The sequence below is a fragment of the Sphaerodactylus townsendi genome, linkage group LG01, assembly GCF_021028975.2.
Source record: "Sphaerodactylus townsendi isolate TG3544 linkage group LG01, MPM_Stown_v2.3, whole genome shotgun sequence".
NCBI classification, from domain to species: Eukaryota; Metazoa; Chordata; class Lepidosauria; order Squamata; family Sphaerodactylidae; genus Sphaerodactylus; species Sphaerodactylus townsendi.
Window position 1 is genome coordinate 195,477,072 of NC_059425.1, and position 8,120 is coordinate 195,485,191.

General features: G+C 79.5%; 1 pseudogene; it reads left to right on the forward strand.

The window, feature by feature from the left end:
* The first annotated feature begins 7,184 nt into the window (after positions 1–7,184).
* On the forward strand, positions 7,185–7,450 carry LOC125436300 (annotated as a pseudogene).
* The last annotated feature ends 670 nt before the right edge of the window (positions 7,451–8,120 follow it).

Genomic DNA, 8,120 nt, shown 5'->3' on the forward strand with positions numbered 1-8,120 from the left:
CCACCCCCCCCCCCCCCCACCCCCCCCCCCCCCCACCCCCCCCCCCCCCCACCCCCCCCCCCCCCCACCCCCCCCCCCCCCCACCCCCCCCCCCCCCCACCCCCCCCCCCCCCCACCCCCCCCCCCCCCCACCCCCCCCCCCCCCCACCCCCCCCCCCCCCCACCCCCCCCCCCCCCCACCCCCCCCCCCCCCCACCCCCCCCCCCCCCCACCCCCCCCCCCCCCCACCCCCCCCCCCCCCCACCCCCCCCCCCCCCCACCCCCCCCCCCCCCCACCCCCCCCCCCCCCCACCCCCCCCCCCCCCCACCCCCCCCCCCCCCCACCCCCCCCCCCCCCCACCCCCCCCCCCCCCCACCCCCCCCCCCCCCCACCCCCCCCCCCCCCCACCCCCCCCCCCCCCCACCCCCCCCCCCCCCCACCCCCCCCCCCCCCCACCCCCCCCCCCCCCCACCCCCCCCCCCCCCCACCCCCCCCCCCCCCCACCCCCCCCCCCCCCCACCCCCCCCCCCCCCCACCCCCCCCCCCCCCCACCCCCCCCCCCCCCCACCCCCCCCCCCCCCCACCCCCCCCCCCCCCCACCCCCCCCCCCCCCCACCCCCCCCCCCCCCCACCCCCCCCCCCCCCCACCCCCCCCCCCCCCCACCCCCCCCCCCCCCCACCCCCCCCCCCCCCCACCCCCCCCCCCCCCCACCCCCCCCCCCCCCCACCCCCCCCCCCCCCCACCCCCCCCCCCCCCCACCCCCCCCCCCCCCCACCCCCCCCCCCCCCCACCCCCCCCCCCCCCCACCCCCCCCCCCCCCCACCCCCCCCCCCCCCCACCCCCCCCCCCCCCCACCCCCCCCCCCCCCCACCCCCCCCCCCCCCCACCCCCCCCCCCCCCCACCCCCCCCCCCCCCCACCCCCCCCCCCCCCCACCCCCCCCCCCCCCCACCCCCCCCCCCCCCCACCCCCCCCCCCCCCCACCCCCCCCCCCCCCCACCCCCCCCCCCCCCCACCCCCCCCCCCCCCCACCCCCCCCCCCCCCCACCCCCCCCCCCCCCCACCCCCCCCCCCCCCCACCCCCCCCCCCCCCCACCCCCCCCCCCCCCCACCCCCCCCCCCCCCCACCCCCCCCCCCCCCCACCCCCCCCCCCCCCCACCCCCCCCCCCCCCCACCCCCCCCCCCCCCCACCCCCCCCCCCCCCCACCCCCCCCCCCCCCCACCCCCCCCCCCCCCCACCCCCCCCCCCCCCCACCCCCCCCCCCCCCCACCCCCCCCCCCCCCCACCCCCCCCCCCCCCCACCCCCCCCCCCCCCCACCCCCCCCCCCCCCCACCCCCCCCCCCCCCCACCCCCCCCCCCCCCCACCCCCCCCCCCCCCCACCCCCCCCCCCCCCCACCCCCCCCCCCCCCCACCCCCCCCCCCCCCCACCCCCCCCCCCCCCCACCCCCCCCCCCCCCCACCCCCCCCCCCCCCCACCCCCCCCCCCCCCCACCCCCCCCCCCCCCCACCCCCCCCCCCCCCCACCCCCCCCCCCCCCCACCCCCCCCCCCCCCCACCCCCCCCCCCCCCCACCCCCCCCCCCCCCCACCCCCCCCCCCCCCCACCCCCCCCCCCCCCCACCCCCCCCCCCCCCCACCCCCCCCCCCCCCCACCCCCCCCCCCCCCCACCCCCCCCCCCCCCCACCCCCCCCCCCCCCCACCCCCCCCCCCCCCCACCCCCCCCCCCCCCCACCCCCCCCCCCCCCCACCCCCCCCCCCCCCCACCCCCCCCCCCCCCCACCCCCCCCCCCCCCCACCCCCCCCCCCCCCCACCCCCCCCCCCCCCCACCCCCCCCCCCCCCCACCCCCCCCCCCCCCCACCCCCCCCCCCCCCCACCCCCCCCCCCCCCCACCCCCCCCCCCCCCCACCCCCCCCCCCCCCCACCCCCCCCCCCCCCCACCCCCCCCCCCCCCCACCCCCCCCCCCCCCCACCCCCCCCCCCCCCCACCCCCCCCCCCCCCCACCCCCCCCCCCCCCCACCCCCCCCCCCCCCCACCCCCCCCCCCCCCCACCCCCCCCCCCCCCCACCCCCCCCCCCCCCCACCCCCCCCCCCCCCCACCCCCCCCCCCCCCCACCCCCCCCCCCCCCCACCCCCCCCCCCCCCCACCCCCCCCCCCCCCCACCCCCCCCCCCCCCCACCCCCCCCCCCCCCCACCCCCCCCCCCCCCCACCCCCCCCCCCCCCCACCCCCCCCCCCCCCCACCCCCCCCCCCCCCCACCCCCCCCCCCCCCCACCCCCCCCCCCCCCCACCCCCCCCCCCCCCCACCCCCCCCCCCCCCCACCCCCCCCCCCCCCCACCCCCCCCCCCCCCCACCCCCCCCCCCCCCCACCCCCCCCCCCCCCCACCCCCCCCCCCCCCCACCCCCCCCCCCCCCCACCCCCCCCCCCCCCCACCCCCCCCCCCCCCCACCCCCCCCCCCCCCCACCCCCCCCCCCCCCCACCCCCCCCCCCCCCCACCCCCCCCCCCCCCCACCCCCCCCCCCCCCCACCCCCCCCCCCCCCCACCCCCCCCCCCCCCCACCCCCCCCCCCCCCCACCCCCCCCCCCCCCCACCCCCCCCCCCCCCCACCCCCCCCCCCCCCCACCCCCCCCCCCCCCCACCCCCCCCCCCCCCCACCCCCCCCCCCCCCCACCCCCCCCCCCCCCCACCCCCCCCCCCCCCCACCCCCCCCCCCCCCCACCCCCCCCCCCCCCCACCCCCCCCCCCCCCCACCCCCCCCCCCCCCCACCCCCCCCCCCCCCCACCCCCCCCCCCCCCCACCCCCCCCCCCCCCCACCCCCCCCCCCCCCCACCCCCCCCCCCCCCCACCCCCCCCCCCCCCCACCCCCCCCCCCCCCCACCCCCCCCCCCCCCCACCCCCCCCCCCCCCCACCCCCCCCCCCCCCCACCCCCCCCCCCCCCCACCCCCCCCCCCCCCCACCCCCCCCCCCCCCCACCCCCCCCCCCCCCCACCCCCCCCCCCCCCCACCCCCCCCCCCCCCCACCCCCCCCCCCCCCCACCCCCCCCCCCCCCCACCCCCCCCCCCCCCCACCCCCCCCCCCCCCCACCCCCCCCCCCCCCCACCCCCCCCCCCCCCCACCCCCCCCCCCCCCCACCCCCCCCCCCCCCCACCCCCCCCCCCCCCCACCCCCCCCCCCCCCCACCCCCCCCCCCCCCCACCCCCCCCCCCCCCCACCCCCCCCCCCCCCCACCCCCCCCCCCCCCCACCCCCCCCCCCCCCCACCCCCCCCCCCCCCCACCCCCCCCCCCCCCCACCCCCCCCCCCCCCCACCCCCCCCCCCCCCCACCCCCCCCCCCCCCCACCCCCCCCCCCCCCCACCCCCCCCCCCCCCCACCCCCCCCCCCCCCCACCCCCCCCCCCCCCCACCCCCCCCCCCCCCCACCCCCCCCCCCCCCCACCCCCCCCCCCCCCCACCCCCCCCCCCCCCCACCCCCCCCCCCCCCCACCCCCCCCCCCCCCCACCCCCCCCCCCCCCCACCCCCCCCCCCCCCCACCCCCCCCCCCCCCCACCCCCCCCCCCCCCCACCCCCCCCCCCCCCCACCCCCCCCCCCCCCCACCCCCCCCCCCCCCCACCCCCCCCCCCCCCCACCCCCCCCCCCCCCCACCCCCCCCCCCCCCCACCCCCCCCCCCCCCCACCCCCCCCCCCCCCCACCCCCCCCCCCCCCCACCCCCCCCCCCCCCCACCCCCCCCCCCCCCCACCCCCCCCCCCCCCCACCCCCCCCCCCCCCCACCCCCCCCCCCCCCCACCCCCCCCCCCCCCCACCCCCCCCCCCCCCCACCCCCCCCCCCCCCCACCCCCCCCCCCCCCCACCCCCCCCCCCCCCCACCCCCCCCCCCCCCCACCCCCCCCCCCCCCCACCCCCCCCCCCCCCCACCCCCCCCCCCCCCCACCCCCCCCCCCCCCCACCCCCCCCCCCCCCCACCCCCCCCCCCCCCCACCCCCCCCCCCCCCCACCCCCCCCCCCCCCCACCCCCCCCCCCCCCCACCCCCCCCCCCCCCCACCCCCCCCCCCCCCCACCCCCCCCCCCCCCCACCCCCCCCCCCCCCCACCCCCCCCCCCCCCCACCCCCCCCCCCCCCCACCCCCCCCCCCCCCCACCCCCCCCCCCCCCCACCCCCCCCCCCCCCCACCCCCCCCCCCCCCCACCCCCCCCCCCCCCCACCCCCCCCCCCCCCCACCCCCCCCCCCCCCCACCCCCCCCCCCCCCCACCCCCCCCCCCCCCCACCCCCCCCCCCCCCCACCCCCCCCCCCCCCCACCCCCCCCCCCCCCCACCCCCCCCCCCCCCCACCCCCCCCCCCCCCCACCCCCCCCCCCCCCCACCCCCCCCCCCCCCCACCCCCCCCCCCCCCCACCCCCCCCCCCCCCCACCCCCCCCCCCCCCCACCCCCCCCCCCCCCCACCCCCCCCCCCCCCCACCCCCCCCCCCCCCCACCCCCCCCCCCCCCCACCCCCCCCCCCCCCCACCCCCCCCCCCCCCCACCCCCCCCCCCCCCCACCCCCCCCCCCCCCCACCCCCCCCCCCCCCCACCCCCCCCCCCCCCCACCCCCCCCCCCCCCCACCCCCCCCCCCCCCCACCCCCCCCCCCCCCCACCCCCCCCCCCCCCCACCCCCCCCCCCCCCCACCCCCCCCCCCCCCCACCCCCCCCCCCCCCCACCCCCCCCCCCCCCCACCCCCCCCCCCCCCCACCCCCCCCCCCCCCCACCCCCCCCCCCCCCCACCCCCCCCCCCCCCCACCCCCCCCCCCCCCCACCCCCCCCCCCCCCCACCCCCCCCCCCCCCCACCCCCCCCCCCCCCCACCCCCCCCCCCCCCCACCCCCCCCCCCCCCCACCCCCCCCCCCCCCCACCCCCCCCCCCCCCCACCCCCCCCCCCCCCCACCCCCCCCCCCCCCCACCCCCCCCCCCCCCCACCCCCCCCCCCCCCCACCCCCCCCCCCCCCCACCCCCCCCCCCCCCCACCCCCCCCCCCCCCCACCCCCCCCCCCCCCCACCCCCCCCCCCCCCCACCCCCCCCCCCCCCCACCCCCCCCCCCCCCCACCCCCCCCCCCCCCCACCCCCCCCCCCCCCCACCCCCCCCCCCCCCCACCCCCCCCCCCCCCCACCCCCCCCCCCCCCCACCCCCCCCCCCCCCCACCCCCCCCCCCCCCCACCCCCCCCCCCCCCCACCCCCCCCCCCCCCCACCCCCCCCCCCCCCCACCCCCCCCCCCCCCCACCCCCCCCCCCCCCCACCCCCCCCCCCCCCCACCCCCCCCCCCCCCCACCCCCCCCCCCCCCCACCCCCCCCCCCCCCCACCCCCCCCCCCCCCCACCCCCCCCCCCCCCCACCCCCCCCCCCCCCCACCCCCCCCCCCCCCCACCCCCCCCCCCCCCCACCCCCCCCCCCCCCCACCCCCCCCCCCCCCCACCCCCCCCCCCCCCCACCCCCCCCCCCCCCCACCCCCCCCCCCCCCCACCCCCCCCCCCCCCCACCCCCCCCCCCCCCCACCCCCCCCCCCCCCCACCCCCCCCCCCCCCCACCCCCCCCCCCCCCCACCCCCCCCCCCCCCCACCCCCCCCCCCCCCCACCCCCCCCCCCCCCCACCCCCCCCCCCCCCCACCCCCCCCCCCCCCCACCCCCCCCCCCCCCCACCCCCCCCCCCCCCCACCCCCCCCCCCCTTCTAAATCTCCCTTTGAAGTTGAGAGATGGGCATCAGGCACGCCAGGTGTAAGGATCTCAGATTGGGGGAAAAAGAAATACCCAGTTCCCGTATATACGGGGCTTTCCCAGGGTTTGTTGATGTAACGATGAAGAGGGGCCCTGCATCCTTCTTGACTCCTCCGTGCAACTTTCTCAAGAATAGTCAAATTAGTTTCCCTAAATTTACCAGGCGTAGCCATAACCCAGGCCAAGTGCTGAGTGTCTGTGTGCAGTGCTTTACACAGAAGAAATGCTGTGTTTTGCAACAATTAATTTTGCCAAGGAAGTAGCCTGCTTAAAGACGCCTGCAGCAGTTGCTCAAATGTGTGTTGTTTTTCAAGGCCGCCAGACACACAGTTGGCTAGGTTGGCTAATAAACAAAATAACAATGCAATGCACCCCCCCCCCCCACAAAGCCTGGTGGGGTTTGCCGAAGAAAGGGGGGGGAGAGGTAAAATGAGTTATGCTTACCTTCCAGGGGTGGGTGAAGACTGTAATTGTTTCGCCTGCAGCGGATCTCTGCAAGGGTTAAAAATGACAGAGATATTAGCGGCGGAGCGGTGAGATGCTTTGGTTTGAAGCTTTCAGCAATACGCAGACTGTTATTTACCGGACTTGGTCGATTTACTTCCTAATGCAATAATGACCTGTGAAATGAAACGTGAGCTAGACAATTGTTCCTTATTGTTTCCAATAAAACATTCTTTCATACCCCATTAAACCACCATTAATTCCATATGAAAGAGAGGCGGCACAAAACACACCAATCTTGGCTTCCCTGTTTCTCTCTTGCCGGTCCTTTCCCTCCATCATCTGTACTCTTGGAAAATGGCAAGTTTATAACAGGAGGATTTTTTTTTTAAAAAAAAATAACCCTTGTTGAAACCATCTTAGCTCCAATGCGGGTCCGCTTCAGTTTTGTCAATCTGGGCAAGCTCTAACACATCCATGCTGCGCGTGGCTCCCTTGCCGACGCTTAGTCATCGCAGCTGGACACCCACGTGTGTATTAAGGAGCAGCAGTGGTGTAGGAGGTTAAGAGCTTGTGTATCTAATCTGGAGGAACCGGGTTTGATTCCCAGCTCTGCCGCCTGAGCTGTGGAGGCTTATCTGGGGAATTCAGATTAGCCTGTACACTCCCACACACGCCAGCTGGGTGACCTTGGGCTAGTCACAGCTTCTCGGAGCTCTCTCAGCCCCACCTACCTCACAGGGTGTTTGTTGTGAGGGGGGAAGGGCAAGGAGATTGTAAACCCCTTTGAGTCTTCTGCAGGAAAGAAAGGGGGGATATAAATCCAAACTACTCCTCCTCCTCCTCCTCCTCCTCCTCCTCCTCCTCCTCCTCCTCCTCCTCCTCCTCTTCTTCTTCTTCTTCTTCTTCTTCTTCTTCTTCTTCTTCTTCTTCTTCTTCTTCTTCTTCTTCTTCAGAGAAAATCACTCATGCTCTCTTTCTGCAGCCTGTAGCAGTAGCAAGATGGCCCAGCACACCGAGAAAGTCGGCATTGTGGGTAAATATGGTATCTTATATGAGGGCTTCCCTGGGGAAGTTGGCGGAGAAGATTGAAACTTGACAGCATGCTAAATATAATTGCCCCTTCCAGACCAAAATGAAGAGGGTAGTTGTGGGTATCTTTCATTAAAACAGTGGGCGGTTGTGCTGGAACATACAACACTACTTCAGCAGTGACAGTGAAACCTGCCATCTAAAACCCAAGGGAGTTAAAAGACCAGTAGAAACCATTTCTTCTCCTAACACTTGGTGGATTCCGCACAGCGTGAATAGAACAATCCTGAGGATGTTTTAAAAAGTGTTCTGGGGAAGAACTTCACATCTCTCTTCCCCAAAACGACTTCAGCCCATTTTATTCCTCTCAACCTGTTTTTTTTCCTAAACTAGCAATCTTTCCCGGTTGAAGATGTTTCCTGCTTGCAGAGTGCACAAAAGCAGGCAGGAAACGCGTTATTTCTCCCATCCAAACATCCTTCTTTTGTTTCCGTGGCTCACACTCACCATATTGTGTGCTGCACTAAATTCTCCGTGAATATTCCCCACTTGCAGCTCACCTGCGCACAATTTTGCTGTAAAAAGCAAATGAATAAAGTTTGTCTTGCCCAGGGATCCCTTGGATGTGTTGCTTTTCTTTTTTGGTTTGTTTTGTTTGTTTTCAGGGGGATGTCTGCAAAGCTTCAGTGACGCAAATGTGTTGCCGTAGCTTCGCAGATATCCCCCTGAAAATAATTTTTTAAAAGGAAAAAATGACCTGTGCACAGGATTTCTAGCCAAAACAAACTTGCAGTGGCGTAGGAGGTTAAGAGCTCGCGTATCTAATCTGGAGGAACCAGGTTTGATTCCCCGCTCTGCCGCCTGAGCTGTGGAGGCTTATCTGGGGAATTCAGATTAGCC